The sequence below is a fragment of the Canis lupus genome, chromosome 7, assembly GCF_011100685.1.
Source record: "Canis lupus familiaris isolate Mischka breed German Shepherd chromosome 7, alternate assembly UU_Cfam_GSD_1.0, whole genome shotgun sequence".
Classification (NCBI taxonomy): Eukaryota; Metazoa; Chordata; class Mammalia; order Carnivora; family Canidae; genus Canis; species Canis lupus.
In genome coordinates this window covers 48,946,258-48,959,842 of record NC_049228.1, presented here as the reverse complement: position 1 = coordinate 48,959,842, position 13,585 = coordinate 48,946,258, and the positions used below count along the sequence as shown (strand labels likewise).

Here is a 13,585-nt window from a genome sequence, read left to right as displayed (position 1 = left end):
CCAAGAGCCACACCACTGTAACAACAATAAACTGAAATGGGTTAAGTGGTTTTGTTTCTGGCTCTCCTCCACATCTCTTCATAGATGATCCTGGAACCATACAGCTCCCTAGATATGTAATCACTGATACTTGGGTACCTCTGGTCCAAACGCAACAACACTATTACACCTGACCTTGACTTATAATCAGCAAACTGAGTGCATCTCTGGATAACATTCTCTAGAAGGAGTTGATATTAACTATCTAAGGGTTTATATATCTCTAAACATATGTCACTCTTTGAAATTCTTCATATTTTCCAGCTCTGCAATGATGTAATTGTTTCTAAAAAATCTGTAAATTCTCCATTTTTATGTGTAATAATGTTTCTTTTATTTGACCTAAACTTGCAGCTTTAAGGAATGACCTCTGATATGAGCATTCTGTATTGATCTAGCTGGGATCGATCAAGAAGACAGCTAGAATCAGATCAGCCCAGTGTGCCTGCTGGGTAAAACTGCAGCTCCAGCTTAAAGAGCAAGCAGAGGATTTTAAGAAGAATAGCTCATCTGTGAATGCCGAGGACTTCTAGCTCCTCTCCTTGGTTCACCACCTGAGGCTGAGAGATGTCACTGTATTCAGACTTTAACTGCACACATAGCATAAGTCAGGCTATTGGTCTAGGAAATAGGCAGCAATAATCTATAATCTGAAGAATAATCTAGTTCTCAAATCTGTGGCTCTCTCTATTGCTTTAACATGTCTTCAGAAACGTCCAGGAGTCTGACTCCCTGTGCAAAGCCACAGGTAAACACAGGAACGGCAATCCCATTCCCATCCTCTGCAATCAAAGGCCCTTCCCTGTGCATCAGGTGCTACCCTACCTGCAGTACTCTCTCTCCCTGCATCCATCCTCCTGTAAGAAACTGGAAAACACACCCATTTGTGTCTCCAGATCCTTATAATTATGGTCACCTACATCACATTACAGACTTCTTAGCTATGGTGCTTGAGCATTGCTTCCATGTTTAGACGATAAACTTCACAGATATTTTGCTTTTTGCGGGGGAAAAATATACACGTATAATGACTAAGATACCAGGTCTTGAAATAACCCTGCCTGGGTTCCCAGTCAGCCTCCAACAATACCTTTTTTATAACTTTGGCAAGTCTTAGCTCTCTAGGGCCTCAGTTTTCACATCTGTAAAATGGGAATGATAGAACAGGACCTGCTTTAGAGAGGTGTCATGAGATTCTATACATAAAAAGCTTAGCACAGTACTGGGCATATATTAACTGCTCAAAAAATGTAGAAGTTTACTATTATTCATTGTAGAATTAGTTATCATATGGCAAGTGCTGGGAATAACATGAGAAAGAAAAACACATGTCTTCTCTCAACAAAGAGCTTATATATACCCTATTTTAATTTGCTAATAGCTCACCACTTGTCTATACCACAAAGGCTAGGAAACCCAAAACTGGAAAATGTACACATGCCCAGTTGTGTTCAAAATCTCAAACACCATACATTTTGTTAAGTATTTATATAAAACTTACCAAATCAATTTCATCCTCAGGTTTCACTCTCACAGGAAGAGATACAAAATTCCAGCTTATGTCAAATTAATGAATCCATTAATCTGTTTCTGATTTTGGGTTTGGTAAGCCTGAATGTTGAGGGAAAATCAATAATTATAACTATATTCAAGTTGGGATTTAGGAAAACAGACAAGAGTGAGGAGGGAGCTATGAGGCGGTCAAGAACCTAATGAGGAGCAAATTCCAAATAACAGTCACAGAATACAAAGGAAATGGTCTTTTATGGATACCACAAAGGAATCATTTGGGTTTGAAATATCTTTTTTTAAATGCAATAATTTGGTGAAGATGAAGTCACAGGGCTTCGAGAGGAGCACGAGGTTGCCTGCAGGAAGGCACAGATGGCTGGAAGCAAACTAAGCAAAGACCCAGCCCCATGCAGCCACTTCTCTGAAAGGCTGTGATCGCCTGGCACAAAGGCCGACCAGACATGTCAGGGAAGAGAGCAGGAGGCAGCTGGAGGAGCTGAGATTAATGAGGAAGCGCAAAATGAGAAAGAGCAACAACTGGAAACCCTTGTGGTGACATCAGGAACAGAGCCAGAGAAGACAACCTTGTTATCACATCTGTTCCATCATTATAATTAAATGGTAATGCGTGTCTCTTGTTGGGTTACCAGGGTGGAATTCCAAGTGGGGGAGCCCCTCACCACTCACTCAGGCCCCCAGCCTCTGCCCTTCTTGTTGAAGCTGAGGAATCGTTCCGGGTGCTAATAGGCTGGGTGTCTGGAGCAAGTGTTAATTTTGGATTACATCTGAGTGGAAATAAGATGAAGGTCTGGGGAATGCTTTGCCTTCACTCAGATGTTTCATTTCCAATTACTAGCACTGCAGAATACCCAGAGAGATGTTTTCATTCCAATTTGGAAGATTTCATAAACTTCCAAACTTTGAGGTATCGATCCAAACTCTTGAGCTTTGGAAGCATGCACACGCACTCTGTGGGGAGGAGCTGAAAGCTCCCGAGGAGGGAGGGTAGAGGGAGAGAGAAGATGGTATAAGTCCCACCTGAGGAGATATGCCCATTCTCAGATGGGCATACATCTCTGCTCTTGCCAAAACTGGCTCTGCTCAACCCTGAGGCCCATTAGAGGCACTCAGAACCATTAGCTCTGACTGGTTCTGTGCTAAGTAAATACTCTAGTGTCCAACTAGAAACTAGGGCAGCTGCCTGGGTTTGCTTTTTTTTCCTTTCTTTCAAAATCAGCAACGCAAAGTTCTCAACCCCAAATGGCTCAAATGCACCTCTTAATAAGTATACCGTTTTATATATTCTGCTAGTGGAGGTCAGCATTAATTTGAATTTTGCTAGACTCTAAGTGTTTTCTTGCTTGGTTTTCAATATCTCCGATTTTTGTTTGATTTTAGACAGGGTCATTTGCAGGGAGGGTCCAATAATCAGATTCCACCATCAGAAGGTAAGCTATCTATACCTGCAGGGAAAGGCCTCTGTCTATCATCTTTGGAATCTAGGAGCTAAATAGCAGTTGTTTGTGAAGCCTCCCAAAGGAGGTTTTTAAAACAAAGCACTTCACTCAATGGAGTGGGGAGGGTAAGACATGATCCCGTGCTAATACATTATTCAGCTCAGCTTCAACCAGTGAGTATCTGGTTATCATAATGTCCTAATACCTGGACACTATGTGGCTATGTTGCAGGACAAGACATAGCTACAGCTGAGCCTAAAAGGATTTCATTTATAAATAATATTTGTCTCTTACATTTCCGGTTAATAGCCAAATGAATTAAAGAATAAAGAATCAGTGGAGAAATTTCCCTTGTGATAAAAAAAATATATATATTATCCTAACACCTTGGTAAGATTTATTTCTACACCCAAAAACAACAGAACACCAAGTGGCATAATCATGAAGTGCCTTCCATGTTTAGTCTCTAGCTGACATTTAGAGATGCTATACTAGAAGCGACTCAGTAAAATCAAAGCGACCTAGACGAAAGTTAGGAAAAAAAGTAAATACCCAATAAATGTTAGTTGTATTGAACTGGGGTCATTCTGATTTAGGTTCTTTTTATCTGGTCAACACTTCTCACTCTTTTTTTCTAATGCTGCCTTCTTCAGAAATGACCTAGGGCGAAACTACTTTTTAAAAAGTAAAGAAACAATTATATCACTAGCAGACACCATTCTAGATGCTCACCAAATGCATTTCCCTCTTTCTGGATACATAGCAAAACTACATTTCCCTGCTTCCTGTGTCTCAATGGAGCCAAATGAATGTAAGGAAAACTGGTGACTTACACAGACTGTGATGGCTAAGAGCAGGTGGGTCTTCTCTCCTCTTTCAGTGGTAAGCATCGTGAACACAGTGAGCATGAAAAGCTACATGTTGATGATGACAGTAACTAAAGATGGAAGGACCTTGAGTGCTTGACTAACCATGTGGAGCAGAGCCCCGTATCTCGGCTTCCCCTGCCAATCAGAATAAAGAATAAATGTTTAATGTGTTAATCCACCAAAAATTGGAGAGGTTTGTTTGTTTTGGTTTTTCTTCCCCCCCACAATAGGTAGCACTAGTTATTCTAGTATGGAAATGGACACTTTGAAATGGAATGCTATTATAACAAAGACCAAAAATGCATTGTACTGAGTGAGAAGTCAGGTGGAGATGATATTAGAGTCTAGAAAGATGATGATTTGCGCTATGCAAAGGCCACATGTGCAACAACCTGACAAGAAGATTTCACACCTACTGAGCCTGTCACTAGGTAAAGCAGTTTGAAGGAGAGTAGGGTGTTAGTATGTGTTTACAATTATTGCTGAATTTGGTTAGAAATTATAATAAAGTGAAATTATAATAAAGTTCAGGAGAAAATTGATCAGCTTGAGAAAAGAAAAAGGAATAGAGAGAGTCCAGTAATATGGGACCTTGGATTACAAATATTGACTGCTTCTTGGGTTTTAAGGAGCAGGAAAAAAAAGATCAAATAAGGCTTTGAGCAACAGAGCCCCACTAGGACCAAGCTTTCTGGAAAAAAATCAGATTAAAGATAACCAGATAACCCAACTGCCTCAAGGTAGCCGCCATTAAGCTGAAAGAGGAAAACATTGAGTGAGAGAAAGCAAAGAAATAATGTAGATCTGGACTCTTTCTAGGGAAAGAAACTGGGGTGCCTCAGTTACTAACATGTGAGATTGACTTTAAGCAAACAGATCAGCAGCCTACCTAGTTTTTCAAGGGAAGTGTGTTACTAGATAAACCATAACCAAGAAGAGTACAACCCCTCTACCATTCAGGACTTTTTAAAAAACCCTTGTGACCTCAGCCTTCTAAATGGGCTCTGACAACTCCACAGCCCCAAGAAGGGCACATATCCCAGTGCCTACAGTGATAGTTAATTTTATCTGTCAATTTGATTGAATCAGGAAATGCCCAGATATGATTATACATGATTTCTGGGCTGTCTGTTAAGGGTGTTTCTGGAAGAGATTTAGCATTTGAATTAGAGGATTCAGTAAAGCTGATTGCCCTCCCCAATGTGGGTTAGCATCATCTAATCTGCTAAGGGCCTAAACAGAACAAAAAGGCTGAAGCAGGAAGAATTTTTGCTCTTTGTTCTGCCTTATTGCTTAGGCTGAGACATACTGCCCCTCAAAATGGAATTTACATCATCAACACCCCTGATTCTCAGGCCTAAAGGCTCCAACTGAAATGCATCACCAGCTTGTCTGGATTTCCAGGTTGCAGGAGTCCATGATCTGTTGATCATGGGACTTCTCAGCTTCGTAACTGCATCCTTCAATCAATCCCTAATAATAAATCTCCATTATATGTCCTACAGGTTCTGCTTTTCTGACGAACTCTGACCATCCCAAATGTTGCAGGGAGGATAGTGAGCAGAAAGAAACCCTTCCCTCATGGAGTGGTGCAAATAGCCAAAGAGATAAAAGGAAACACTCTCAGATGATAAACCAGTCTCATCAGGAATTTCCCCATTCAACTTCACAACACTTGACCTAGACATTTCAATTTACTATGGATCAATGATATTTATATGTTTTTCTATCCTTCTTTTCCCAAATGGGAGTTTTAATTCGCATACTCCTGTCCTTACCAACTACTGTGTATCAATTTGATATAGGAAGGGACACTGATAGCTGTTTTTTCTCATGCAAAGCCAAGAAAGAGTCACATCAACACTCAATGGGCATAACTGAGCAGTCAGTTCTGTCCGCAGTGACTGAACAGGATTTTGAATTGCTTGTTTTAAGAAGAGATGTCATGCAAAAAAGACACATGCCCAAGCAGTTGTCAGAGCTGCACCCTCAAACAGTACGAATTGGCAAAAGCTCCCAGAGACAGTCAGCAGTAGGTATATAGGTCCCCTGTGGACCATTCATTATAAGACAGAGCACAGGGATCTAGCAGAACCATAAACCAGACCATGGGAAACACAAGATCTTCCCCCAGCACATTTTGGGGACAGTAAATAATTATAAAATGACATAGTAGAAACTTGTCCCCCCTTTCCTGCTGGCCCTTTCACAGTTTAGGAAACTCTAGTCCCTACCTTGGGTTTGTAGTTCTGAGTTCTAAGCCTTAGAATTTACCAAAACTACACTAGTTAAGCCTTTATAGACACTAGGTCTATAAAGATTTGCAAAAGTCCAACTCTTTTGAGGGGGGGGGGGAGAAGGTCAATGTTATAGGTTGAAATGTGTCCCCCAAAACTATATGTTCAGGTCCTAATCCCTAATAGCTGTAAATGTAACCTTTTCCCAAAATATAGTCTTTGTAGGTGTAATTAGTTAAAGTAAGTTTATACTAGAATAGGAGAGGTGCTAATCCAATTACTGATGCCCTTATAAGAGAGGGGAATTTGGACACAGAGAGACACAAGGCACAGAGGAGAAGGCATGTACAAATGGAGGAAGATTAAAATGATGCATCTACAAGCTAGGTGATGCCAACGATGATCAACAATCATCAGAAGCTGGAAAAGAGCAGAAATATTTTTCCCTAAAACCTTCAGAGGGAGCACAGTCCTACCAATGACTTGATTTTGGACTTCTGGCCTCCAAACTATAAGAAAAATATCTCTTATTTAAGGCTGTACCAGTTTTCAGTTCTTTCTTACAGAAGATACAGTCAGCTAGCAGCAGATTATTTAGTCTTAGGCAGATTAGCCCTACCCCTTAAGACAAAGGTATGTTTGAGTATAGGAAAAAAAAAAAATGAGACATGTGGGCAGGCTGGTTACCACAAGGCCAGTCTCTGTCATGGACATGGACTTCTACACACACTGGAAGACTACATTTCCCAATCTTCCCTGCAGTTACATGGTTATGTGACTGAGTGTAGTCAAAGGAAAATGGGAGAAGTACTGTTGCCACTTCTAGGTTTCACAGCCAAAAGTGCCATGATCCTCTCTCTCTTGTCCTTTGTTATGCAGCCACATGCCAACAGCCTGCATGACCTAAGGAGCAACACAATGAACACAGCAGAGCCTCTGTCAACAGGAACCCTCAAATGATTGTGAGCAGCACAGCCTCACATTGCACCCCCACTGATCATACTGAATTGACACAAAAGTGAGAAATAAACATTACTGGCTTAAGCCCAACAATGTCTTGGAGACAGCTCATACCAGCTCTGAAAGGCCAATAGCATTTCTTCCCAACTCTGTATGTAATGATGTATCTTTGTAACTTAAATATTAACATCAGTTGTGGTGAGTATACTCATCCCATGAAAATAGCAAATGCCACAAATCAAGGATTTTTTTTTCCCTTTTGTTTGGATAGTCAGTTATTAAATTTTACTACCACACCACTAGTTAAGCCTCTAAGGAATGAAGGCGGTTGTTACAGCAGCTAGAATTAATCACACTTACTAATAAAAATCTGTACTTTCAGTTCTGGCAGGTGATTGATACCAGAAAAAATCAGAGTGGAATTCTAAAATCTTGGACATGAACATCCGTGGAGATTATCTGGGTGAATTTACTTATTTTACAGATGAAAAAAGGTAACATTCAGTTCAGGGAAGTACCTCCAACTAGAATCCAGATCTCCAAGAGTAAAAGGCACCTAAAGGCAGGTCTTCAGCAAGGAAATGACAAAGTTTGACTTAAATTTAAAAGGAACACTGTGACGACTACTGGTGGAGAATATATTGGAGAGAACTGAAGTACAGGTGAGAGACCAGCTGGGAGGCTACTGGAGAAGTGGAGATGTGCGGTGATGGTGATCTGACCTTAGATGAGACAGTGGAGAAAGAAGATTTTGAAGTTATAATAAATGCTGATAAACCTGTTCCTTTACTTGCTTATAATTCTGTTTGCTCCTGGAGAGAGAGTAACTTTTGGGATGCAAGGACCATAGTAGTAGGACTTAACAGGCATCCTTAGTGTCTGGCATGAGAATTACTACAATAAAGAATCAAAATTATACCTACCAAGGGGCTATTTTTTTGTGTGTCTGCTATATTCTAGGCATTTTAAATATATTACTTCTCTTTTGAAGACCCCAAAGATAGGTATTAATATTTCCATACTTGAGATGAGAAAACTGAGACTCAGAGAACCTAATTTGTTCAAGGCTACACAGCTAAAAAGTAGTAGAACTAAGATTCAACCCAGGTCCATTTAACCCAAAAATTTCTTTATACTCTTGTACCTCCTTCTTTACAGTGAATTCTCATGTGGTTTAAGACTGGAAGGGGACAAACCAATCCTGGTAAGAAAAGTTTATCAAGAAATTTCCTATGTCAATATCAGAAAAGGAGACAGAACATAAAGACTCCTAACTCTGGGAAACGAACTAGGGGTGGTAGAAGGGGAGGAGGACGGGGGGTGGGAGTGAATGGGTGACGGGCACTGGGGGTTATTCTGTATGTTGGTAAATTGAACACCAATAAAAAATAAATTTAAAAAATTAAAAAAAAAGAAACTTCCTATGTCAAACAGTGGCAGAATAATAACTAACATTATCAACATGAGCTTATAAATACACCTTCAAGAAGATTTCATTAAAAAAAAGATTTCATTAATGCTTCTGATTTCTTTCACAATAAACATAATACATCTAAAGCATTCTGTAAGTGTTGGCCATTATTTTATCACAATTCTATCAATATAAAAATTAGGAAATACTAACTGGAAATACTGATTGTTCAAGATGTTTAACAATTAACAACACACCTCCCTTTCTTCTTTCCTCATTCCACTCAAAAACATATCATCCAAAAAAATGTACCTGTCTAGGCAGTCTGTTGGGGGAGGTCCAGATTCATTAGCAGATGCACATGTATGCAGTAGCCTCTCACCCTGAAGTAATGAGCCATGTAGTATCTAGATGTAAATGTAAACACATCTGTGACTATCCAACCTGTGAATTGTCCAGTGCAGCTCTAGCTCCATTTCTTAGCTTTGATGCTTTTCTTCTCCTAGCAGAGCAAGGATGTAGCAGACAGACTGGCTTAACACTGAATTAAAATCTAAGATTCCTCAAAACTTTGAGCAATTTTTCTTTCTTTTCCAAAGTTCTGAGAGCTACAGATCACCTTCTGAGTGTCCATACATACAGTGTTGGAAATGTATACATGGTTTGGCAAAGCAGAACTCTCCAGGGCTTTGGAGAACTGATGCCAGATAATTTTTTGAGTATTCACAACAAGCTAGACACTCTTTTAAGTGGTCGTTGGAATGTTTCATCTAATTATCAACTTAACTCAGTGGGAATTTTACAAAGGAAGAAACTGAGGCTTAGACAGATGGGTCACTTTTCCAAGGCTCTGCAGCTAGTGACAAATGAAGACAGGATTAGGGTCCAGGCATTCAGACTCCAGAGCCGGAGGTTTCATCCTGTGCTCTCCTTCATAGCGCTATGGCCTCACTGGGGAGAGGGGGCGAGTAGGGGGAACCAAAACCTCCCTCAGCTTAAACCTAGCTAGCCCAGGCTCCATTCCCTCCCTGTCATATTCCCACCTCTGCAGCTTATTTATCAAGAGGCTAACCAATGGATGCACCATGTCACCCATAATCCCCCTCCTCATATTGGCCTTAGAAGTTCCATGTATTCCATCTCCTACTTCCTTTCTCCTCCTCAGGGCTACACCCATCTCCAGTGTCTAGAAGTTTCTGACTTTTTGAAGGCTAAAATTTAGCCTAAAAAATGATTTTAGTGCCATGTCTAGATTTCTATATATAAGTAGGCTTTATCAGCCCTCCCTTTGGCTAACTCAGCATACATTTCTAGCTGAGAATCCTTTTTAGAAGGATAGCAATAGTATGCACTGCTCACCAAGTTAATCATAAACGCATAATGTTAGCATCAATCAGGCAGTGTTTACTATACATAACCCATGTCAAACTCCACCTATAGAAATGGACAAAATTTACAAGGAAAATAAAACAAACATCAAAACACAAAGTACCATACATAAAAACACAAATAGTGATAGGAAACAATACATAATCAGGTTTATGTTTAACAGTGTTTTGAGATATTAGCATTCTACACAAATACTTTGAAAAATATATAATAAGTAAGCATTAATAATAAATTCAAGAGGATGGGGCTTAAGGTTAGGGAATGAAAGGTGGAAAGAATATGTAGTCAGTCAAAAGCACTTTCTAGACCTTCTTCAAGTCATACCACAAACACAGTATGTCTTTTCAAATGTACAGCAGTACTCACTCTTTACTATATTGAAGAAGATAATTGGATACAGTTTCAAGCTACCCTAAAATTTATTATTTATTTTAATCCCAGGTGTCTTTGAAGAACAACCAGGTAAAGAAGGATTTTATGTGTAGTTACTCACAAAATACCTTTGATGATTCCTTCCAAAAGCAAGATATTTTCTAAAACATCTTCAAACCCAAACATGTCCCAGTTTCCTAAATTACCCAGGAATGATTCTTTTGTTGGCTCTTTCTTGATCATGTGCATTAAAGGCAAAAAGATAAAACATGCTCTCAAGCATTGCATAGTGGATAATTATATTTTTAAGGAGCTTCAGTTACATTATTTTAGCATCTGTGTAATTAAACCAAAGTGCGATTCTCAATTAGCAGGTTTTCCTTTTGTCTCTGGGATATAATATCTTCATGGATAGGAAAGTGTTTCCCCTCTTTGAGTAGCTATATTTATGTCCATTAAACCAAGAGAAGTGTGGTACAGGCTTTAATGAAGAAGTCTATCCATAAGGCAGTGAAGCTGAGGGGAAACGTCAGGGTTGCCCATCAACCCCTGTTGAGCACTGCAAAGTAATAACGCTTTTTGCAGAGAGACTGACAGCAAATAGCAAAGGTGTGAAATGAGAGATGAGATTTTCTTTGGAGCTTGTCCAGATTGTGATAGTTTTCTAACCTGCCTCTCCCCCACCCCCCACTAGCTTTTCCCCATCTGTAGACACTGGCCTGCCAGCCATCAGTGTTATTCCCCAAGAGCATCCCTGATGATTAAACACCTGTGGCAAGCAGAGCCTCCTGGGTTTCTGTCACATTTGGCTGAAATTTCCTTTTGGTCATGGCAGAAAATTAAAGTCTAAATTTCAATACTAACCAAATAATCCGCCATGATTATGGAAAACATAACATTATATTTACATCAGCTTGCATCCGTTCAGTCTGATACCTGTGGTTTTTATTGGGAAATTATTGTATTCAGGATACACCTCTTCACTAATAAATGGTTTTGAAGCAGCAACTTGTTGGAGATATGGCTTATGAGAAATGTCACAGCATAGATTTCAGGGAGTTATTGTCCCCAGCCTTATCAATAACTAAACTAGTCATTATTTGAGGCAGGTGATTCTATTGCAGAATTTCTTGTACACACCTGTATTTTTTTCTTGTTTTGGTGAAGGGGAAGTAGTGCTCAACATTCCTGTAGCTTGAGATGAATAATGCTGTGTGAATTCCAAAATGGAAAAAAATGAATCAGAAAATTATTCCATTTCAGCTTGTTTTCAGATTGAAGTTTATACCCCTCACTCTGTGAATGAGCTCAGAAAGGTGACTTATTACAAATTTTTCCAAAGAATTCTACATAGAATGTTAATATTTCAAAACATTCTTTAAAAAAACAAAGTTCAAAAAAAAAAAAAAGTTCCATGAGAAAATAGCACATGGGCTTTTGTATATTAAAGACAGAAAACTGAGAAGTCCAATGTGCTTAACTGTGTTTAAGCCATGCTTTTCAAACTTATTTGGACTTCAGAAAAAAATACATGCACGCATATTTTTTAAATTATTGACTGAAAAATACGTTTGGTGAATCTTATCGTGAATTCTATTAGACATGAGATTCTTGGTATCAGAACTTGTTTCCTGGTAAAGCCAAGTATCCATAAAAAATTAAACCATTTACATTCGATTATTAGCACTTCCATGGCAATTATTTCTTTAAATTCTCTCTACAAGAGACCTGAGTTCATGGGACATGAGAAGGTGAGTGTGGAGTGAGGTGTGCAATTCCTTTCTGAATTGCAAACACAAGGAATTAGAGCCAGGGTCTGGCAGAGATATGGAATAAAAATGGCAGCAATAAAAAATTTACTCCCTTCTCTTTCCAACTCCCATGTGGAAGTGTATGTGGAAAAAGAAGAGACAGAAATACAAATAAAATGTTCTCCATTAGGCTGTCAACTTCCATCCACCTGGCTTACCCTTTGTAATTATTGAACACCTACCATATTCTAGACATTTTGCTTGGCACTTGAATGTAAAAGCAAATTAAGATAAGACCTCTTCCCTTAGTCAAGAAAGAAAATAATTAAAATTTATAACTAAACTCTAGTCCATGTTTTCTAGGATTCTCTCACCTTCCACAAAATAAAATACCAATAGAGTGACATTAATAAACATTTCTTCTCTCTGTTTCTGTTTCTGATCCTACCATCTATTTCAGAATCTCTAATTTTCTTTTATTCATTCCTTCAAAAAAAGATTAAAAATGATTTCTCACAACAACTGAGCATAAATCTGTTGAATTATGCACCATATTAAAAGGACACTAAGCATTATCCCCATGACTATAGAAGATCTGAAGGAGGCTAAGCAAATTGGGCAAGAATGCTGAATTTGTTTATCAATTCATAAATGCATTTATTTATTAAAAAGCTATTCATGAAGTTCCACTTTGTGTAACCATGAGCACCCTGTGTTCTCAGTACTAAGGAAGACCGCACAGTTAGCTTCACCATTAGCTGGTCCTGAAGAGGCTTATAGTTGAGAATCATAGATAGATGGGCAGGTGAGCTTAGTCAAAAGTGTTCTTCCTATGAACCCTACCTAGTTCACTTGATCTAAACTGTCAGCTCAAGTTTGTTCAAGCAGTAACATAATGAATTTTAAACCATTTGTTAGCTTAATGTGGGTAGAATCCCCTAACAGGCAAAACATACAAGAAGAGTCCAAAAAGTAAACAGACACAGTCATGTAAACTGTGTAGACTTGGAGGTCACCTTTAGTAAATTTTTACCTTTAGCAAAAATTAGCAAACAGACAATTACTATTTCAAATCTTACCCTTTGCAATGTGCCATGCAGGAATCATGAGTGATCTCAAAAAGTATAACTCTGAATTCCCAAAATTAAATTTTAGTTGCAGGGCTAAGAAAATAAGCACAGATACAGAAACAAGCAAACAAATGCCCTAGTTCAGCACTCAAAGTACAGACCTGGAGTCAGGTTAACCACAACCATCGGAATCAAAAGGAGGAAGAGACTTCTGGGAGCTAGAGACATCAGAAATAGTGGTGGTGGGTTGTAAGCTGGAACTTGAAAAATGAAGCCTACATAGAAAGAAAATTGCAGCATTTGATTAAGAATATTTGACCAGCCATAACAAAATTGCCATATTCAAGGTGATTTGCATTTCTTGACTGTAAATCACTGTGGGACTTCCAAGGGGCATTGAGAAAAACTTGGGACCTTCTTCATAGCCACCCATTACCCTCATTCCAGAAGCAGCCAAGTGAATCTCCAGGGAAAAGACTTTAATTTGGTCCCTGTATCAATCAAGACTGGTCATGCTG

The 13,585-nt window shown here is 39.0% G+C and overlaps 1 long non-coding RNA gene across 20 annotated transcripts in view; it reads right to left on the bottom strand.

The window, feature by feature from the left end:
- The window catches only part of LOC111096759, a 91,853-nt gene that overhangs the window by 36,968 nt on the left and 41,300 nt on the right, over window positions 1-13,585 (bottom strand). For 19 of the 20 annotated variants that reach the window (XR_005362457.1, XR_005362446.1, XR_005362454.1 and 16 more), the window contains 5 exons: window positions 13,229-13,342; window positions 11,387-11,456; window positions 8,798-8,892; window positions 3,842-4,012; window positions 1,541-1,650 (listed from right to left, as the gene is read on the bottom strand). This is a non-coding gene — a long non-coding RNA (uncharacterized LOC111096759). The remainder of the gene's footprint in view (window positions 1-1,540; window positions 1,651-3,841; window positions 4,013-8,797; window positions 8,893-11,386; window positions 11,457-13,228; window positions 13,343-13,585) is intronic. The other variant, XR_005362462.1, reaches the window with a different exon arrangement.